We start from the raw sequence: 22,456 nt of genomic DNA, 5'->3' as shown, positions 1-22,456 counted from the left end.
GATTCGTATTTTTCAAATGAATGGTTTGTGAAACTGTTCCTTGGGTTGGGAAATGTGGTCTCTGTTGGATCCTTGGCTAAAGACCCTACTAGAGCTGCCTTTGACCCTTCAGAGATACTCCACCTTGCTTTGGTCTCTTTTGGGGGCTGGCGAGCTGGCGTTTCTCAGGGGGGCACAAGATGAATGAAATCTAGGGGTCTGTGGAAGGGCTTCGAAGTATCTGACAGGAGGAGGATGTGTCTGAGATGGAAGCAGAGCCTTGGGCTGCGGTTAATCCACTGGCGAAACCACACAGAGATTTTGGGCTCTTGAGGGAATAATTTCTTTTTACAGATGCCTCTAGTCTTAGGGTCTCAGGACAATGTGTCCGTCAACCCTGTTGATTTCATGGAAGCCAGAAAGCTTTTACTCAGGTTGACATGGCCAAAGGGATGAGGACAGCACAGACTGCATGGTGGGAGAGCAGACACCTGCCCCCAGGGCACGTCCCCCCTCCCCTGACCTGAGGCTCCTCATCTGTAAACCTGCAAGGCCGTGCATGTGGGCGTCGAGATCTGTGGTGTTCAGACCACATCCCTGGTGTCCACCAGGGAGCCCGGGAAAGGGGGCCAGAGTTGGCAGCAGCTTCGAGTGGCAGTGTGTCTTTACCTGGCCCACCGGTGGCTTTTACTATGAGACACTGTCACAGAAAGGGCCCTCCTGCTGAGCCCAGGGATTCCAGGTCACTGAAGCCTTTCTGGTCCAAACTGTCTCTCACTCTGAGATGGGCTCCTTGTAAGATGCCCCTCGCCTTTCCTGTCTTCTCTCCCTCCCGGCCTCACCCCATATCTACTTCTGTCTGGCATCAAAGTTTCCGCCTCTCTGATCACGGCTGAAAAGGGAGAGAGAGGCAGCGAGCACACTCCACGCAAGAAAGCCCCACTGTTTTGTTCAGAATGGGGGAGGGCGTCAGCAGTGAAGGGTCCCTGGGAGCCCTAAGGGAACAAGCCAGAAAATGGGATGAGGTCTCTTGAGACTGTTTCTGAGCTGCTTAGATAAGTGTGGGGAAGCCAGGGCGGCAGGACGAGGCCACCGGACAGATGAAAATGGGCCCCAGCTGTTTGGGCACAGCTGGAAACACAGTCAGGCAAAAGCAGTCAAACCCGCATTTTTGAAGCATTGGTTACTGTGGGTATGGTCCCCGAGAGCCGCCTGCTTCTCTTTCAGAGCCTCCTCTGGCTCCAATCTGGTGTCCGCTTATTAGCAGCCCCTTGAAATCCCTTGAGCGGCACATCAGCAAGAACTCAACCCAGCAGATGCGTACGAAAAGCTACTGCGGACCAGAGCTCAGGCTAAGGGGCAAGGGAACAGCATGGCCTGTTAGCGGCTCACACATTCTAGAATGGGACCCGACGTGCATACCCACTACCATCAGACCAAGCAGAAGTCAGCCAGGGGCGTGAGAACGGCTGTCAGAGCACAGAGAAGAGTGTCCCTCCTTCTGTCCCCAGGAGACACAGGGAACAGTGTCTGGGAACCAGGAGCTGTCGCCTGGGCCTGTCCTCACTCTGCCTGAGCCTGGCCGTGCTGGTCACTCTTGCACTCAAGTCTCTGGGTCATCATGTCAAAGGCAGAGACGATGATGAGACTCCACTCACAGGGTGATTATGGGGAGACAGTGAGTTAATAAATGCAAAGGTCTTCAGGGGGCGCCTGGTGTGCCCGTCAAGTACTTGTTATTTCCAGGAAGGGGGAGTGCAGACTTCTCAGGGCCGTGTGCTGGTGATCCCCTGGGGAGCAGTCGGGCTTCTGAAGTAGAAAGGTCAGGCAGAGCCCCTTGTGGTTCAAACACGCAGCTGTGTCCACACTTGGGCTAATTATCCCCTTGAACATGGTGGTCCTGACAAACTGAACTTCCTTTCATTTAGATCTCCATGATGTGTAAAATACCCCAGGTCTGATGCCTTGTCAAGTGAGTGAGTGAAACAGTATTCATGTTATACTGTTTCATCGCAAATTAAACACGAGCCTGCTTACCATCTGGGAAGGTGGATTTACTGTCAGGCTACACATAAAACCAACATATATTTGTAAATGGTGCCCATCTAGAGGCTACGGGGCCCCTGTGCCACCAGCATTCATTCACTGGAGCCTGGAAGGGGTAAGTCAGGTTTAGAATCATGGAACGGTAAGCCCCAGAGAGCCTAACTACTACAACATCCTTGCTCTTAAAGGGCTGCGAAGACATTATCAGTGTTACACAGCCTGGAAAGCATGACCACCATCCAGAGGCAAATGGGAAACAGGGAGGTGGAGGAAGAAAATGTCCATCGGGCCCCTGGGCTCCGTTCTGTCCCACATGAGGCATGTTTCTTCGTGCACATGGAGTCACCAGCACCTCTGTAAATAATTGCAAAATGTGCAGGAAAGCAGACTTCATTTCTAGCAACGCAAATTGCCAGTCACAACGCTGAGCTCTGGGAAGGATTCCTTGTGGCCAGAGCTCGGAGTTATATGGGGCATGTGAGCTGGGCCATGTTTCCCCACAAGGTTGGACTGATAAGGTAAGTGCGCATTTCACAAGACTCCGATTCTCTGTGTTAAAGATGTGTTAAATGGGTCACGGAACTAATGTGAGGATACAACCAAGTTATGAGATCAGGCACAGGGTGTGGACAATTAATGTTCTAAGAAGGGTGGTGAAACACCAGAGTTTTAAAATCTGTTTTTAATTTGTATTGCCTCACTAAATTATTGGGTGATGTTAAACAACATCTTTAACTTCTCAATGTCCGTTTCCCTCAAGAAAAATGAGAATAATGAGCATGGGACAAGAACCTTTTTTCCTCCTTTTTACTGCTTCAAAAGCCTAAAAAATTATATAGCCCAAATCTTCCTTACGTTTCAGATGAGGAAACTGAAACTCAGAAATTCCAAGTGACCAGTCTAAAGGCACACAGCTCTTTAATGGGGCAGAAGGCAGGGACCCTGAATTATGGATCCCCATGCTCTTGCCACAAAACTATTTACGTACTTATTTACAGAAGGCTTTCAAGTACTTAGAGTTTCCGCATTGACAAACCAACATGGCTCCATTTAGAAAGCGCGAATTGAATTTCTGAGCGAATTCTTTTCTCTATTTAATGCTGCCTGCAGCTGTGGCTGGCTGCCATCTTGGTTTCTTCAACAGAAACTTTTCTGAAAGGCAACAGTAGCTGAAATGCTCACTGGAAACGCCAGTCCATTCGATTTCTGGATTTGAGTCTTCAGAACTAGATCATGTAGAATGGCGCTGACACTCCTTGCTTGACGTCTTTCTCTCTCTTGAGTTTGGGGTGTTTTGCTAAGGTCTATTCAGAAACATATTGCTGACTTTCATAAATCAAATGTGTGGCTTCGCAGGCCACAAAAGGGGGTGTGGCGGTGTGTGGAAAGAACATGAGGCTTTGGAGTGAGCTAGACCTGGGTCTGACGTCTAATTCTTTCCACGTTGATTCAGCAAATATTTATGTAGGCCTCTTATGGGCCAAGCCCTGAGCTATATGACCTTGGGTGGGTCATTTAACTTTCCTAAGCCTCAATTTCCTCTCCTGTTAAATTAAGATAATAAACCCTTCCTTTCAACATTGTTCTGAGGATTAGAGATATGGTCTAAAAATGACTGCACACATAGTAGGCATCAGTCAATGGTGGCTGCTATTATTTTATTGGAATTGCAAGTGTTCTAGAGACGGACGATAGGTTATCACTGGCCTGACAAATGAGATACCACACAGAAGAGACAGACAGAGGGACAGAGGGACAGTCAAAACACACAGAAACTAGAGGGAGAAGAGAAAAAACTCCTGAGCAAATACCTTATTTATCATCTTTAGGGAAGACTTTCAAGTAATTAAAAATGTGTGTGTGTGTGTGTACACGTGTGCATACACACACACTATATTCTTTACTATTTGCTTTCTTAGAATCCTAAAATGCTAAAACTTAAGGAACTTAAACATTCTGTCCTTTAGCATTCTTGTTTACAAAGCAGGAGCAGGGGGGCACCTGGGTGGCTCAGTGGGTTAAAGCCTCAGGTCATGATCTCAGGGTCCTGGGATTGGGGATCGAGCCCCGCATCACATCGGGTTCTCTGCTCAGCAGGGAGCCTACTTCTCCCTCTCTCTCTGCCTGCCTCTCTGCCTACTTGTGATCTCTGTCTGTCAAATGAATAAATAAAATCTTTAAAGATCTTGGTTAAATGAACAAAGGAATGAAGATTTTAAAGACTCTAAGGACGTCTGTGAGGGACTTCAGCTCCCCCACTGGTGAGGAGGAGGAGGTTAGACCCTTGGGTCTTTAGCCAGTGAAATCCCAAGCTGCCTGAGGTCCAGGATCCCAGCAGAATTTTTCAGATCAAAGAGGCAAAGGGACATAGAAATATGTGGGGAAGAGGGTGAGGATGGAGGAAAAACAGTAACAGTAATAATACTATGCTAAAGAGGGGGGCCTTCATCACAAAGGTAATTTTAAATTTTACTAGCATGTTATTTGAGGAAAACTTTGTTATGTCCTCTCCTTTCAGAGGGAGTGAAGCTGGGGGAGAGGGGAGAGAAAAGGATTTTCCTTTTTACTTCATATACCACCATTTTTGAATTTTCTATTTTTATAATAAATTTTAAAATACAGCTCTTCTTAAAAAAATTTTTGGGGGAGTTCTATGTGGCACCATAAATCCAAACGCTGTTGTTCTCCCTGAATCTAATACCTTCCCAACTCATTCTTTTAATTCAGTCCGAGCCTACAATTGGAGAGGAGGCTGTGGCTCCTTGGGTGACACCGCCCTCTACTGGTCCTAGGGGCAACTGCGCCAGCCCGACTTGTGCGCCTGTTCCCTGAGGCTCAAACCCAGACTTAAAAGTAGGTCATTACCTTTTTATAATAAAATCTCTTGGCTTGACTGTTGAATCCCTTTTTTTCTGATTCTGGAATTGTTGAAGTCCGGCTTTTAAAAGGAATGGAGGATTGTGTTGGATATGCAGCAGTAAAACCTAAACAACAAAAACAAAATAAAATTTAGCCTGGAGAATTGACAAATGTAGAAAACAAAGAGCACTTTAAAGTTTTATTCTGTTTTACTTTTGTTGTTTTTCCAAGATTATGTTTTTAAGTAATCTCCACACACAACCTGGGGCTTGAATTCACAACCCCAAGATGGAGAGTCTCATGCTCCACCCAATGAGCCAGCCAGGCGCCCCTTAAAGTTTTATTTTAAGTGGAATAGAAGAGAAACTTGCCTTTTGACAGGAGATAAACATGAAACTAATTTAAAAAAAAAAATTCCCTTTATGGGCACATGGGTGGCTCAGTGGGTTAAGCCTCTGCCTTCGGTTCAGGTCCTGATCCCAGGGTCCTGGGATCGAGCCCCACATCGGGCTCGATCCCAGGGTTCTGGACTCGAGCCCCACATCGGGCTCTCTGCTCAGCAGGGAGCCTGCTTCCCTTCCTCTCTCTCTCTGCCTGCCTCTCTGCCTACTTCTGCCTACTTGTGATTTCTCTGTCAAATAAATAAATAAATCTTTTAAAAAAAATTCCCTTTATTTCCCTCTTGGTAATTTATCAGGCATTCCTCACCCCACCCCAACCTTTGCCCTAACTCTTAAACTAGTGAGACTTGGTCATATCCCTGAAACATATTGTCTCAGGGAAGAGGGAGGATCTGGCAGGGAAGACAGTCTTGCCATGCAGGAAGGGGACACAAAACCATTCTAGAGCCACTAGGAAGAGAAGACCGGCACTTATCCTCAGCCCAGACTCATATCTCAGCCAAGTGCCATAACAGCCTGAGAGGGAGGGAAATCCCAGACTGGGGCTTGCTGTCTGGGCACAGCGCAAGACAAGTGTAAGTTAGGTTTCTGCTTTGTGCAGATACGGGGTTAAAGAACATTAAAAAAAAAAGGAGGGGGGGATCGTTTATGGACAATTAACCTAAGGGCCTCCTGGGTGGCTAAATCCTTAAGTGTCTGCCTTCGGCTCAGGTCACGATCCCAGGGTTCTGGGATCAAGCCCCGAATCTGGCTCCCTGCTCAATGGGGAGCCTGCTTCTCCCTCTCCCACTCCTTCTGCTTGTGTTCCCTTTCTCGCTGTGTCTCTATCAAATAAATAAATAAAATCTTTTAAAAAAGAAAAAAAGAAGAAAATGAACTTAAAATTGTACACGTCGGGGTTGTGGTGTATAAATAATATATAAATTCCCCGCTCTCCTCCGCTCCCTCCCCCCACCTGAGAGAAGCTCTCACATGTGGGACAATTGCTAAGGCTCCACAGAGAGCTCTCTGTACAGCAGATTAATTATCAACTCCAACCTGTGAGTGTAACAGAATCGGACTCTATTTTTCGACGTTGGTCTACCGACAGCTTTTAAGCCTTAGCCCTCCCTCTTCTCCTTCTGCCCCACATTGGGTAAACTGATGAGAAGGCCTGGAGGCTCTCCCCTTTGGTACAGGCCAGAAGTTTTAAACCATACAAATCCTGACCCTCACCCCAGCCCCACTTCCTGACCACAGTAAAACCCCAAGCGTGTCTCTCTCCCCTCTCTCGAGGCATTTTGGAGCCAGATGAGGAAGCCTACCCTGCTCTCTCCAGAAAGCCTCATTATGTGAGTAATAAGCCTTCTCATATCATCCTGATGAGTGTGCGGCATCACCAGTCTTGACATTCAAGCCAGGTTTTGGATGGGGGTCCATCCTGACTCTGTAGGATGTGCACAACACTGAGCCATATTATCTCAGCATCCGAGTCCAAACCCTCGCAGAGGAAATGTGTGCAGAAGTCGAAAAAAGAGAGCCAAGAGAAAGAAAGAAGGTGGGATGGGGGGGTGAGGTTGCACAGAAACTCTTTGAGGCCCATTTCTTAGTCTCTGAATTTTTGGAAACACGAAACTGCTTTTTTTTTTTTTTTTTAAGATTTTTATGTATTTATTTGACAGACAGAGATCACAAGTAGGCAGAGAGGCAGACGGAGAGAAAGGGGGAAGCAGACGCCCCGCTGAGCAGAGAGCCCGACGCGGGGCTCCATCCCAGGACCCTGGGATCATGACCTGAGCTGAAGGCAGAGGCTTTAACCCACTGGGCCACCCAGGTGCCCCACGAAACTGCTTTTCAGACAAGGAAACCCGATGCCAACAGGGCCCCCTCAGGAGGTGCTTTTATGAATCAGCTTTAGAGACGAGGAAACTGAGGCCTATTCACTCACCCAAATCACACAGCCCTTCAGGGAAACAGCCAGGGTTCGAACACAGTTGGTCTCATGAGCCCGGGGCCCTTAAGCTCCAAGCTGGGTTTCCTTTTCCTGAGTCTGGCCCAGGGTAAGGACCCAACAGACCAAGGCACGAAATAATGGGGAGGCGGCAATCTGACCTAATTTGCTCGGGTTGAGGATGAAGTAAAAGAAGCAGAATAAATGTTCGGCTAGAAAACATCTGAGAGATAAATATACACTGTATTTATTCCTTTCCTCCCTTCTCCCTACCCCCCACCCGCACCCCATTTAGGAGATGGGTGGCTCGGTGTTTTTTCTTTAAGGGAACTAGAGAGAAAGCAGCCCAGGCAAGGCTTCCTAGCTTTTGTTTCTAAAAGTCTATGGAGCAACCGAAAGCGACAGCAGAGGAAACAGCAAAGAAAGGGGGCTTCTTGGTTTTTTTTTTGTTTTTGTTTTTTTTCTTTTTTTTGGGTTTTTTTTTTTTGGCTTCTTGTTTTTTTTTTTTTTTTTTTTGGCTTCTTGTTTTTTTAAAGGTAAATGGAAGGCCATTTCCCTGAGGGAAGGAAAAAAGTTTCCTGACTCAAAAGAAGATCAAATACCTGCGCTTCTGGCTTTGGTAGAACCACCTGCACCTAGGCAAGCCTCTGGAGGAAGACAACCAGAAACATAAGAATTTTTTAAAAACCACTCTGGATCATTGAATTCCCGTTTCCAACCAAAATGGGACTGGATTTGCCCTCCTAGCTGCGGAAGCAGAAGTTAAACACGGACAAAAATATATGAAACGATGGTTTTCCGGGCACCGGACGTGCAGCAACACAGGATGGGGATCCCCGAGAAATGGGAAGCAAATGGGTGAGCAGTAAGGTGACCCCCAGCTTACAGCCTGGAGAAGGTGCGAGGCCACAGCCCAGGAAGGAGGAATCCAGGCCATCCTCTTGAGTTGAGGAAATGAATCAGGAAGCCCAGAAAGACCAGGCTTCTAGAGTTCACAAAGCAGAGAACCAGAGAAGAGAGCCACACTGAGAAAGAGGGGGACCTGCTCGGGGTTCCCCTCAGGTGGTTTCCTGAGTATTGATCAGGATACGCACATGACAACACCACCCAAGGTTGGTCTGGTTGAAAAAATCAACCAGAAGAATTAAGTGAACAATAACACCTGAACACAGGCACAGGAATAGCTCCTATTCCTATGCATCAGAGTGGAAAGCTTTATAATTCCTAGAAGAGAGAGTATGCAGAGAGTTTTGCCTCACACATAGAGCAAAATCACCCCTAGACTAAATGCTGGCTGGTCTCTAGCCGATAACACTTGACAGCAAGACTTGAAAGAATCCAACTGGTTCCCAGGAACTTAACTGCAGAACAAAGCACAAGAATTTGCAGGACTACAAAAGGATCCAGCACCCAACAAATAAAATGGAAAATATATGGTGTTAAGAATAGGTATATAAAGAAGAAAAAATGCAATTCATAACCAGAAGATAAATAATCAATCAAAACCAAAATTTAGGGGCGCCTGGGTGGCTCAGTGGGTTAAAGCCTCTGCCTTCGGCTCAGGTCATGGTCTCAGGGTCCTGGGATGGAGACCCGCATGGGCTCTCTGCTTGGCGGGGAGCCTGCTTCCCCTTCTCTCTCTGCCTGCTTCTCTGCCTACTTGTGATCTTTCCCTGTGTGTCAAATAAATAAATAAAATCTTTTTTAAAAAATCAACAAAATTTAATTTATAAAAACAGGCAGCAGGTGAGAATCCACCAAAGGCCAAAGTTTGCCAGCCCTAAAGCGGCCACTAAGAAAACACTGCAAAAAGATATTCCTTTTTTTTTTTTTTTAATATTTTAGTCTTTTAGAGGATCTCTACACCCAACATGGGCTCAAACTCACAATCTCAAGATTAAGAGTTGCATGCTCCACCGATGAAGCCAGCCAGGAGCCAACAAAGGGATAAAATAGAAATAAAAACAAAAAATAGAAAATAGAAACAAAAAATCCCCTACTCAATGCAAAAGATGACAAAAAAGTAAAAATGGAACAGATGGCACAAATTGCAAGCAAATTGCAAGATGGTAAACTTAAACCTACACACCAATATTTATATTAAATTTCAAATTTCTATAGTCAAAACATCCCAATCAAAAGACGGAGATGGTCAAAAGAAAGAAAGAAAGACCTATCTATGTGGTGTCTACAAGAAATATACTTTAGGGACGCTGGGTGGCTCAGTTGGTTAAGGGTCTGACTCTTGATTTCAGCTCAGGTCATGAACTCCGGGTCCTGGGATGGAGCCCTGCATCAGGCTCTGCACTCAGGGCCGAGTCTGCTTGTCCCTCTCCCTCTGCTCCTCCCCTTGCTCGTGCTGTCTCTCTAAAATAAATTTTAAAAATTTTTAAAAATTGTATATATATATTATATATAAATATATACTTTAAATATAATCCCAGAAATAGGTTAAAAATAAAAGAATGGGAAAAGATATACTATGTTAACACTAACCAGAAGAAAGCTAGAGATAATGTCAGACAAAGCAGATTTCAGAGTAAAAAATATTACCTGCAATAAAGAGGATCATTTCATAATCATACAGGTTTAATTCTTCAAGAGACTATAACAAGCCTAAATGCTAATACACCCAATAACAAGAAATATAAAATACATGAAGCAAAAACTGATGGTACTACAAGAAAAAATAGGATATTCCACAATTATGGTCAGATTTAAAAGTTCCTCCCTCAATAATTTAAGTAAGTAGGTAGAAGATTAGTAAAGATGCAAAGACTTGGGGGCACCTGGCTAGTTCAGGTGGTAGAGTGTGTGACTCTTGACCTTGAGGCTGTGAGTTTGAGCCCCAAGTTGAGTGTAGATATTACTTAAAAATAAAATTTAAAAAAAAAGATCTATGACTTGAACAATACTATTACCTAACTTGACCTAACTGCCATTTATAGCACAGTCTACCTATCAATATTTTATAGTCTACCCCATAAGACTGAAGAGGATAAGAGGCGACTGGGTGGCTCACTGGGTTAAAGCCTCTGCCTTTGGTTCAGGTCATGACCCCAGGGTCCTGGGATCGAGCCCCGCATCGGGCTCTCTGTTCAGCAGGGAGCCTGCTTCCCCCCACCCCTGCCTGCCTCTCTGCCTGCTTGTGATCTCTCTCTCTGTCAAATAAATAAATAAAATCTTAAAAAAAAAAAAAAAGACTGAAGAGGATAAGACATCTCCCTATCCATTCCAGGAGGTCAGCATCACCCTGACACCAAAATGAGACAGGGTCATTCATGGTGGGCATGGGAGGAACAACTACCATCTATTTCCCTCAGAAACACACACGCAGAAATTCTTGGGAAAATTTTGGTAAACTAAGTCCAACAATATATAAAAAACATCGTATATCATGACCACGTAGGGTTTATCTCTGCAATGCAAAGATAGATTATAGGTTAATGTTTGAAAGTCAGTGTCATTCACCATATTAACCAACTAAAAAAGAAAAACCATATGGTCATTTCAGCAGATGCAGAATGGAATCATGCAGCACGTACTAAAAAAGTACATGGCTTTTGTCTGGCTTCTTTCATTCAGCATAATTATTCTGAGATTCATTCATGTTGTTGAAGTACTAACACTTCATTGATTTTGTTGCCGAGTGGTATTTCCTTATATAGAAATATTAATCCATTGCTGATGGAAATTTGAGTTGTTGCCAGTACAGGGGTGTGACAAATAAAAGCTGTTACCTACATTCCAATACAACTCTTCCGAGTCGACACACGTTTTCATTTCTCTTGGGTAAATACTCAGGAGTGGGATGGCTGAATCAAATGTTTAATTTTTTTTTAAAGATTTTATTTATTTATTTGAGGTGGAGAGAGAGCACAAGTAGGGGGAGCAACAGAGGGAGACACAGGCTCTTCCCTGAGTAGGACCATGGGGGACCTCGGGATCATGACCTGAGCCGAAGGCAGACACTTAACCAACTGAGACACCCAGGTGCCTTCAAATGTTTAACTTTTAAAGAAACTGCAAAACTCTTTCCCAAAGTTGTGCCTTTGTACGTCTCCACTATTAGTATACCAGAGTTACTGTTCTTCCACATCCTCGTCAACACGGGCAGTCTTTTTCATTTCAGCCATCCCATGGGCTGTGTCGTGCTACCTCATTATGGTCCCCATGTGTATTTTCCTAACGGCTAAGGATGCTGAACATCTCTTCATTTGCTATCTCCAATCTGCATATCTTTTTTGATGAAGTATCTGTTGAGTAGATACAGAAAGCATTTCATAAAATCTCATGTCCTTTTGCGATTAAAGAAAAAAAACCCTAGCCAACTAGGAATAGAAGCAAATTTCCTTAATCTGATAAAAGCTATCAATGACAAAAGCCTATAGTAAACATGATTCTGAATAGTGAAATATTAAAAGCTTTTTTCCTGAAAGACAAACCAGGAGACTATTGTCACTCTTCTTTTCAATACTGTCCCGGCTCTAGCAAGCACAAAAATCAAGAGCAATGAATAAAAATGTATGGATCAGAAAGGAAGAAATAAAGCTGTCATGATCCACAGATGACAAGATTATACATGGAAAAATTTGAGGAGAATCTATAGACAACCTATGAGGGGTGATCACTGAATTTAATAAGGTCACTAGAATCAAGGTCAATATACAGAAAGTCCATTTGTTTTATTTCTCTATCAGGATACAATTAGAGAAGGAAATTAAAATATTACCATTTATAACAGCATAAAAATCAAATGTCTAGACAGACATAAAGAAGACACATGTGATCTCTACGTAGAGATCTGTGGAATATTTCTGAGAAAAATTTAAGAAGACTTGAATAAAATAAATGCACATGGATGGGAGAACCCAATATTGTAGAGATGTGAATTATCCCTAAATTGATTGCTAGAATCAATGTAATCCAAGCCAAACTAACAGAAAGGGTTTTTATTTTTAGGACATGAACGAGTTGATTCTAAAATTTATATGGAAATGTAATGGGGCCAAGAATCACCAAGATAAGGTGCGAAGCTGAACTATTTATACTACTAGATTCAAGGCTTTTTATAAAGTTACAGTAATTAAGACAGTTTAGTATTTGGAAAAGAAAAAGTGTAGTATTTGAGCTGAATAAAGAATCCAGAAGTAACCCCGCATATACATAGACACTTGATTTATGACAAAGGCAGTTCTGCAGAGTAGTAGAAAAAGAATGGCCTCTCGATAAATGGTGCTGGGTCACCTGGATATAGATACAGAAAACACCAAAATTGTGCATCCACCTTGTCCCACACACAGAAACGATTCCAACTGAATTATAGGCCTAGACAAAAAGGTAAAATAATGTAGTTTCTAGAGGAAATTATTTGGGGCCAGGTGAAGATTTCTCAAATAGGACAGACATACACAGTAACTAAAAAGGAAGGATTGATAAATTGGGCTGTATTAAACTTAAGACTTTCTGTCGATTAGCATACCTTTAAGAGGGGAAAGGGAAATCACAGATTGCACGAAGGGATTTACTCTCCCCGTAGCTGACAAATGGACTCATTTCCAGAATGGTTTAAAGAACTCATAAAAATAAGAGAAATCCAATAAAAAGGGGGCAAAAAACTTGAGCAATCACCCCTCCAAAGAAAATGTTCTAAAGGTCAACCAGCATATGAAAAATTGCTCGATCTCATTGATCAAAGAGCAATGCAAATTAAAACCATTATGTGCAAAAGATGTCGGTGGTGATGTGGAGCAATTGGAATTCTCATATGTTGCTTGTAAAGAAATTGGCAAAACCACTTTGGAAAAATGGCGGTATCCACCAAGCTGATCATAAACACATCCTAGGATCCAGCGATTCTACTCCGAGGCATAGATGACGTACATACATTCCATGTATGTCCCCCAAACATGTACGAGCCTAGTTAGAAAAGCGTCTATTCATAGCAGCCCCAAACCAGAAACAACCCAAATGTCCTCAATAATAGAATGGATAGGGGTGCCTGGGTGGCTCAGTGGGTTAAAGCCTCTGCCTTCAGCTCAGGTCATGATCTCAGGGTCCTAGGATTGAGCCCCACGTCAGGCTCTCTGCTCAGCGGGGAGCCTGCTTCCCTTTCTTTCTCTCTCTCTGCCTGCCTCTCTGCCTACTTGTGATCTCTGTCTGTCAAATAAATAAATAAAAAATCTTAAAAAAAATAAAAAAATTATAGAATGGATAAATATTGGCAGTGTATTCAAACAGAATAAAACTTTATAGCCACGAAAACGAAACATTAACTGATACATGAAACATGAAGTTCAACCTCTCAAACATGAGTGAAAAAAGGCTAGAGAAAAAAGTTCATATTGTATGATTCCAATTTATCTGAAATTTAAAAACAGTGGCAGGGCACCTGGGTAACTCAGTGGGTTAAGCATCTGACTCTTGCTTTGCACTCAGATCGGAATCTCAGGGTCATGAGATCAAGCCCACCCCCCATGGACTCTTGTGTTCAGAGGGGCGTCTACTTGGGATTCTCTCGCCCCTGTCCCCCACCACGCAGATGCGCATGTTCTGCCTCTGTCTCTCTAAAATAAATAAATAAATCTCTTTTTTTTTTAAGTTCAATAACAGGTGCGCCTGGGTGACTCAGTGGGTTAAAGCCTCTGCCTTCAGCTCAGGTCATGATCCCAGGGTCCTGGGATCCAGCCCCGAATTGGGCTCTCTGCTCAGCAGGGAGCCTGCTTCCCTTCCTCTCTCTCTGCCTGCCTCTCTGCCTCCTTATGATCTGTCTGTCAAATAAATAAATAAATCTTAAAGTTCAATAACAGGCTAAAGTAATTACTATATTAGAAGTCAGGATAGCTCTAGTGTTTACTTTCACAGAGATGGGGAAGCAACAAGACAGGGTCTTTGGGATACTGCTACAATTCTATTTTCTTGGTCTGAGCGAATGAGTCTATTGGTTGTATTTTCATTATGAATATTTATTAAGCTGTATAATTATGATTTGTGTACTTTTTCTGAATATATATTATGCTTCAATTTTTAAAAAGTATTAAAGAAGAAGAGATAGCACAAAGTCAAAGGAGGGAAAAAGTAAGGTCTGGCTCTGAGTTGGAGAGCAGTAGGGACTCTAGAAGCATAGCAGGGAGGAGGAAAGACCCCAAAAGAAAGAAAAACCAGTGAAGTAAGGATCTTGGAATGAGATTTCCAGCCCCAGAAATGATTCCTAAACCCCAGGTGTGGTCCAGAAACATACCAGCAAAACCAAAGGGAGCCCGTGGGCTGGGACAGTGGAACTCTCACCTGTGTGGATGGATAAACAATGACCTAAGGGCTTCCTCCCATCCCCCACCCAGGCATTACATCACCTCTTTCTACTGAGAAAGATCCAAAACTTGAAACAAGCAGAACATAGGATTTGTGCCCCTAACGGCTGGAGTTAAACTTATCACCAACCCACAGTGTGGGGGCCTTGGAATCAAGAAATTAAAATCTCTTTACACCTCTAAGTGTGAAGACTGAGATTCTTACCAGAAACATAGAAATAACAAGTATGGTGAATAGACTTCCTCCCCCTTCCCTCCTCATCCTCTTTTCACAGTTTCTTCCCAGTCCTCACTCTAGAAGCAGTGGGGAGCCACCAAAAGCAATTTATCTGATATGTCTTAAGGGTGGCCTTGTTGGTATGACCCAGAAGTCAACATATTCCTCTAAAATGTGTTCTTACGTGCCAAAAAGAACATAGGTCAAGAATTCTCAGGGTGCCTGGGTGGCTCAGTCAGTTAAAGTGTCTGCCTTCGGCTTAGGTCATGATCTTCAGATCCTGGGACAGAGCCCCAAGACCTGTTTCCTGCTCAGTGGGGCGGCCGCTTCTCCCTCTTCCTTTGCCCCTCCCCCCACACACACACTCTTACTCTCTCTCTCTCCCTCTCAAACAAATAAATTAAATCTTTTTTTTAAAAAAAGTTCTCTCCTCCCCTCAAAGATATCTGTTAATAAATTCACAAGACCTTTCTGTAATTTGCTGGAATGGCTGGAATATTTTTTGTCAGGGTGTTGGTCTTTGCGTGCGGAGTTGTCCATCTTAGCAAAGTTCTGCGATATGTTCCATTTGTTTGATGAAAAACTCTACTACATGTTCTTCTAAGTGCCTGGAACAGCAAAACACAGCATTTGTAGGGATCATTTCACATTAACTACGTTGATTGGGTTCTGTTCTATCTGCAGAACAGACTGAGCAATCTTGCGCTTAGGGGCTGAAATTTACCTAATTCTATGACCCTAACTGGCAAGCACATGGCACTGCCTGTAACGAGAATTATGTAAGTGTTCATTGTTGATGTTGCTAACAGAGCTACTGAAGGCTTGGATTTTATAAATGTACCCTTATCAAGATAATTGACTGACATACAATATAGTTCCTTAGTTCTAATTTTTGGCAAATGTGTACAATTGTGTCAGATGCCATCACAATTAAGACACAAATAACCCCATCATCCCAAAGAGTTTCCTGGGTTTCTTTGCCTTCAGTACCCTCCCAATCCTGGGATCTAGCAACCATTGCTTTGCTTTCTGTCCCAACAATTGCCTTTTCTAGAATGTCATATACGTGTAATCAAACAGTATATACTGTTCTGTGCCGGTCCCTCCTCTGTGGCATTCTCCTGTATTGATTCCAAACTCTGGGCTTCCTGAACTCGGATTTCCATTTCTCCAGCGCAGAAAGCTGGGCTGGACTTTGTTTGGATACCCCCTCCCTGAACCGTGGCCTGGACACCGCCCCCAGCAGGAAGCTCGGGTAACTGCAAGGCTCGCCTTGGTTTTCCTCTCAGGAATTGCCAAACCAAGCTGTCTTATGCCTAAAACCAGTTGCTTCATGGGAGTCTGGGTTTTAGTTGTTAACAGCAGGAGCAGGATTCAGTTTCCATAGTTGTTCATCTTTCATGGGCAGACGAGTTCTATTTCATCCATCTTTTTCTCCTCAAGAATCCACACCATTTACTAACAAAGGAAAGGACGGAAAGAACGATGGTGCGCTCAACCAATCCTTTCCACCGTCACTGTTTGCTCCTAGCTTGACTCTCTCACAGCGGCAATGCTCCCCATCTTCTCTGCTTAACACTCTATACTGAAATTTTAATATTTATGAGAGTTATTGGCAACAAATTCCAAGAAACTAAGAGATTCAGAGCACCAGAAATCAACAATGCTCACAGCAACACGACCGCTCCAGTATAAAAATGTCTTTTAGGATCTATAAAAGCAGCTACCATTCACTTATCATGCTACAGTGCTGTGTCTTTGTCTTAGTACTTCTACTAAGTACTCAGTACTTCTACCATCTACTTTCCTAGCTACAATAAAGCTATCTTATTTATTTTTTTAAATTTACTTTATTTTTTCAGTGTTCCAAGATTCATTGTTTATGCATCACACCCAGTGCTCCATGCAATACGTGCCCTCCTTAATACCCACCATCAGGTTCTCCCAACCCTCCACCCCTCCCCCCTCCAAACCCTCAGTTTGTTTCTCAGAGTCCACATTCTCTCACGGTTCATCTCCCCTTCCAATTTCCCCCAATTCACTTTTCCTTTCCTTCTCCTAATGTCCTCTGTGTTATTCCTTATGCTCTATAAGTAAGTGAAACCATATGATAATTGACTCTCTTGCTTGACTTATTTCACTCAGCATAATCTCTTCCAGTCCTGTCCATGTTGATACAAAATTTGGGTATTCATCCTTTCTGATGGAGGCGTAATATTCCATTGTATATAGGGACCGTATCTTCTTTATCCATTCGTCTGATGAAGGGCATCTTGGCTCTTTCCACAGTTTGGCAACTGTGGCCATTACTGCTATGAACATTGTGGTACAGAGGGCCCTTCTTTTCACTATGTTTGTATCTTTGGGGAAAATACCGAGTAGTGCAATTGCAGGGTCCTAGGGTAGCTCTATTTTTAATTTCTTAAGGAATCTCCACACTGTTCTCCAAAGTGGCTGCACCAACTTACATTCCCACCAACAGTGTAAGAGGGTTCCCCTTTCTCCACATCCTCTCCAACACACGTTGTTTCTTGTCTTGTTAATTTTGGCCATTCTAACTGGTGTAAGGTGGTAACTAGATGTGGTTTTCATTTGAATCTCCCTGTTGGCTAATGATGATGAACATTTTTTCATGTATCTGTTTAAAGCTCTTATTTTATAAATGCACTAATGAGGTGAGCACAGCATAATGTTCAAACTTGGCAAATCACTGTGTTGTATGGCAAATCACTGTGTTGTATGCCTGAAACAAATGTAACATTGCTTATCCACTACATTCAAACAAAGGTTAATTAAAACATAAACAAATGATAAAAAATTAAAATGTACTCACATTAGAATTACAAGTGATTAGAAAAAAGATTAAGCTTCCTATTACAATGGTGATATGGGCACCTTATCAAATTTTTGGAAAATATAGGAAATTAAAAAGACTTTCTAAAACCATCCATGATCCTACCCCTTAAAGACAACTACTGATAATGCTTTCTGGCGTTGGTATGCATACCTGTGAAGCCAGGATGAGACCAGGTGCAGCCCAGGTGTGAACGGAACCCCACCCAGATGTGCCCTAGCGCTGAAGTTCCTTGTGTCACTGTTCATGACAGGATGTCATGGACCTAGAATCTCAGAAAAGAGTAATGAAGATATACCACCTTCCTTATCAATGGCATATGCCCAGGCAACTCCCAGGTGAGTACCCGTACAGTAATCAGAAGTATCCCTGGGTTCAAGGTTATGCTCTGCCACTTCCTAGTTCTGAGACCCTTCATCTTTTGACCCCACTGCTCCCTCCATCAACTGAGAATGATGACAGGACTTTCTTCTCAAGGTACTTATGGATTAAATATGATGATCCATATGATGAAGTAGATGATGTTGTCTGGTCCACAGTAGGCTTTTATGAATATTAGATTTTTAAAACATCCACAGGAATAATGTAGTAACAGCTTAAAATAATAGTTATCATTTATTGAATGCTTACAGTCTTCAATGCCTTGTATAGAATTCTGCATACTGTCCTTAAAATAATCCAGTGAGATATTAGCCTCATTTGGTAGATAAGAAAACCAAAGTTTAGAGGGAAGAGTTAGGTGACTCACTCAAGGTCACACCAGAAGTAAAAGACAGAATCAAGGTTTGAACCTAGAAGTCTGACTTCCGCTCACTCTTAACCACTATCATACCAACTAAGGCAGCATCTGCTGAATGTTAACATGCAGAATTTTGACATTTGGCAGCCCTGAGTGGATATGGTTGATTTTTTAAAACCAGGTTATTGCATACAGTTTTCAAAATATAAAGCAAATATTTGAGGCTATTGAATTTTCACAGAATGCTGGGCTTCCCCAGAACTTACTTTGAAAATTCCTGAGGCAGTTCACCGTTGGGTAGTTCCAGTTACTAGAAATTTCCTGCTTATATCAAAGCTGATTCATTTCCCCCCCTTCACTCACCCTAATGCACCCCTTGGAACCAGCCTGGAGTAAATCTCACTCCTCTTCCGCATTAGTGATTTTCAAAATGCAGGTCACAGCCTGCAGTCTTTCGTGAAGTTTTTGTTTGTCATGTATGTATGTGCTGGACCACAGTATAAAATGCATTTCTTACCATAGGTCACAGTCAGAAAGTTTGAAAGCCACTGTTCTATATGACTATTCTTCAAGTCTTCAAAGGCAGCTGTCATATCCCCCCACCTAAAGCCACGGGACCTTTTCAGCTTCTCCAATACCTCCTTGCAGCATGCAGATTCCTCCCTTCCCTATGCTGGGTATCATCTTTTGCCCCTGTCACAAATTCATCTGGGTCTCTCCTCAAACTGTCTCCTCAGACTGTCTTCCTTAACCAGTCTCTCTCAAGGAGCACCACCGCCACTCTCTACCCCTGACTCTATCTTATGTTTCTCAATGCACTTTTCACTACCCAACACCATATTTTACATGTACTTCTTTGCTTATGGTCTCCGGATAGAATGTTCCTCAATAAATCCCCAGTCTGTTTCCTGGCATATAGTAGTTGCTCAATAACATCTGAGTAATGAATGAATACTAGGGGTACATATGTTCTAGCCATAGTGCCTGCTGATGTAGTCTTATACAACTCTTTCCTTTGGGAGCTACATTCTGTGAGGATTTAACTCATCGGACTATAAATACAAATGTGTTTCCACTCTACTATATGTTTTTTAAAAAAAAACATCATTTGGGTTATAGCATTATCAGGTATTTTATACATTTATACATGCATATTAATGTGCAGTGTATGTCAATACATACTAAATCATGTATACTTTTTACCTTACGTGGAATTTTCTGGTATTTGCATGAGCAGTTTGGAGGACATGAGATTTTTATCAATTCAGTTATACATGATGCTATGGTACATCTTGAAAGTATTTTCCATTTTTCAAAACGTACCCAGGGAAATAATCCACTTCATATTTTTCATATGAGAAACTAGAAAAGCATTCAAAGAGCAGGAAGGAGCTTTACAGCAGGCTAGTGACCACTAAATTCCAATCTTACCCTTTCATCTTAGAGATGGATACACTGAGGCCCAGAGCGGGGAGGATTTTGCTGAGGGACCCCCAAGGGGCTGGAGTGGACCTGGGATTAGAACTCAGCTCTTTTTCCATTCACCCACTGTCCCGGCACCCCATTCGTTTGCACGCTCACAGAGGCAGAGGGGAGTCAGAGGCCCACGCCCCTTGCAGGAGTCCCGTGGGGGGAGGGCACCCCGTGATTATCAGCGCCCCTTTTGGGGGGGCGGGGCCTTGGAGGGCACACCATCAGGGAGGAGCACCTCCGACTGTGGCTTCTTCCCACCCTGGGGCACCAACAAACACGCACCTAGCAGATCCTCCTCCCCACGACCCTCCCACCGGTTCCCAGACAGGAACTGCCTCCTACCTCCTTGGGTCTCCCTGGGCTGAATCTGGGCTACCCAGCCTCCCCGTTGCTATGGCAACCACGGGCCTAACATTCTAGAGTCCTCCTTTAGGCTGCCTCCTGAGTAATCAGCCAATGGTTTCTTCTGTTTCTTTAGCGTGAAAAGTTGTTGGCCAATCATCAGAGGTGTTTCAAAAAAAAAAAAAACAACCTTAGGGAAACCGCTAGAATTTTAGGGTTTGGGTTAATTACATCACAACTAGTGGGGAAACCTAAAAGCGGGTTATCTAAATGACCCCTCAAATATCTTGCTATAGACCAAGAGCCTTAGAATTTTGCCTACCCGGAAATCCTAGTTAGAAGACTACGACTAGGGCGCCTGGGTGGCTCAGTTGATTAAGAACTGCCTTTGGCTCAGGTCGTGATCCCGGAGTCCTGGGATCCAGACTCACATCGGGCTCCCCGCTCAGTGGGGAGCCTGCTTCTCCCTTTCCTTCTGCCACTCTCACTGCTTGTGCTCTCCTGCTCTCTTGTTTCAAATAAATAAATAAAATATTTTTTTTAAAAGGAAGAAGAAGACAACTAACATTCATCCAAGCCCTGTGTATAATAGCAAAAGAAAAAAAGACTGATACGGGCAACGCTACAAGAACAGACATACAGTGTTCCTCGAGCCCCTCTTTGCAAGCTTCAGAGCAGACACCGTGATCTTGTCACTCCCCAGCGCAGAACCCGTAATGGCCCCTCTTTAAATTTAGGATAAATCCAAACCTCTGTCCCTAGCCAGGTCTGCTGATGGCAGCTCTTACTACCCACGCCCCAGAAAAATCTTGCACCAGCCACGCTGTTCTTTGGGAGGTTCCTACGAAATGCCAACCTCGTTCTGCTCTCTGGTGTTCCCTCTGAGCTCTCTCTGCGTCCAGATCTGAACCCAAACTGGCTCTTTCTCCTCCTTGGGGTCTGGGCCCGAATGCCATTTCCTCATCTGTAAAATGGGCATGAGCTCAAAGTCTCACTCAGGGGGTTACTGCGAGGATCTGAAATGAGATGCGTGTAAGTGAAAAGGTATACGCTCCACGCACGTGTTGATTACACTTATCGCTTACTGTATACGTTGTACATTACGGAAGCATTCACGCGGTGCTAGGACCTTGGGCATTGCGGAGCGGCGGATGCGCTCGGGGGGTTGGTACATAGCGCAGCCAACAGGTGTTAGGGGAGCGCCCGCAAGGACATTGTATATGCCCCGAGTACTGAGACGGCTTTGTGGGAGCCGGGTCTTGAGGGTCGTGAAGGATCTGAAGGCACGCGGAGAGTGTAAGGTGGACGAACAGCAGGAGCAAAGCCCGGGAGGTGGCGCTGAGAACTAGAAGGTCGGACTCCGGGCAGGCTGCCCACCTGTGGGCAGGGGAGGTGAGCAGTCACCCCAACACCCCCGTACAGGCAGAGAGGGAGAGAGGGGTTTGTTCCAACGTCCTTGGCGCGGCCGCTAGAGGGGCCCCCTCCAGGTGAAAGCAAAGCTCAAGAGGGGGGCCGCCTCCCCAAGTCGCTCCCCCTACGCCTCAAGCAAGCTTTGCGGCGCAGCCAATAGCCGGGGGCTGTCCCGCCCACCCCCCTCCTCGCAGCCACTCGCCTGCAAGAAGTCCCCGCCAGCTTCTGACCGGCAGGCGGCCTGACAAATCAGATCGTGGCCTTTGAAAGCAAAACACTGCAGCACCCAGGCAGCTCCTGAGTTGGGGAAGGAATTAAGGAGCCTGTGCCTCCGGGTGGTGCGGAGAGTCTAAGTCGTTTCTCAGAAACCTGGGATAGGTGGGCCTAAGAGGAGACGCCGCCCGGGTGAGTAGTGATTAAGCCTGAGACAGGGGGGACTTGAAATCAGCCTTCGTTTTTTGTTTTCAGGAAAGGTAAGGCATTTGGAATCATCTAACGCCCCCTAGTACTAATACCCTTCCTTCTTGCTGTCACCTGCCTTGCGGGTCTGGGTCTCGCTGCCTCGGAATGGTTTTTTCCCCTCATTTTAGCGAAGGGAGGGGGGCATAGGTTTGCCTTAATATAGGTGATGGCAGGCTTTACCAAATCAGGAAGTGAAATGCAGTAACTTTGCCAAAATTATTCCTCTACACGCCGGCTCGGGCTCCCTGGCAATAGCAGATGGTGGAGTTAGCAGGTGGGATACGGGGAGGAATTCTTGATCTACACTGGCTGCTGGAAGTTATAGTTTCCAGCTCGATGGGAGGGGAGGAGTGTAACCCTTTAGTGAGCCAAAGCCCAGGAAGGGGAAAGGGCTTGGTGTAACCGGCACTCACCACCAGCCAGAAGCTGAATCG

The 22,456-nt window shown here is 44.3% G+C and overlaps 1 protein-coding gene across 1 annotated transcript in view; it reads left to right on the top strand.

Moving 5' to 3' along the window:
* Nucleotides 1-21,836: 21,836 nt before the first annotated feature.
* Nucleotides 21,837-22,456, top strand: part of NIPAL3 (NIPA like domain containing 3) — a 52,426-nt gene continuing 51,806 nt past the window's right edge. Inside the window, exon 1 of the mRNA XM_080801251.1 lies at nucleotides 21,837-21,965. The gene's annotated coding sequence lies outside the window, so the exon portion shown is untranslated. The remainder of the gene's footprint in view (nucleotides 21,966-22,456) is intronic.

This window comes from Martes martes (assembly GCF_963455335.1).
Source record: "Martes martes genome assembly, chromosome: 4".
NCBI classification, from domain to species: domain Eukaryota; kingdom Metazoa; phylum Chordata; class Mammalia; order Carnivora; family Mustelidae; genus Martes; species Martes martes.
The sequence above is the reverse complement of the archived record's forward strand: the minus strand, read 5'-3'. Positions and strand labels throughout refer to the sequence as shown.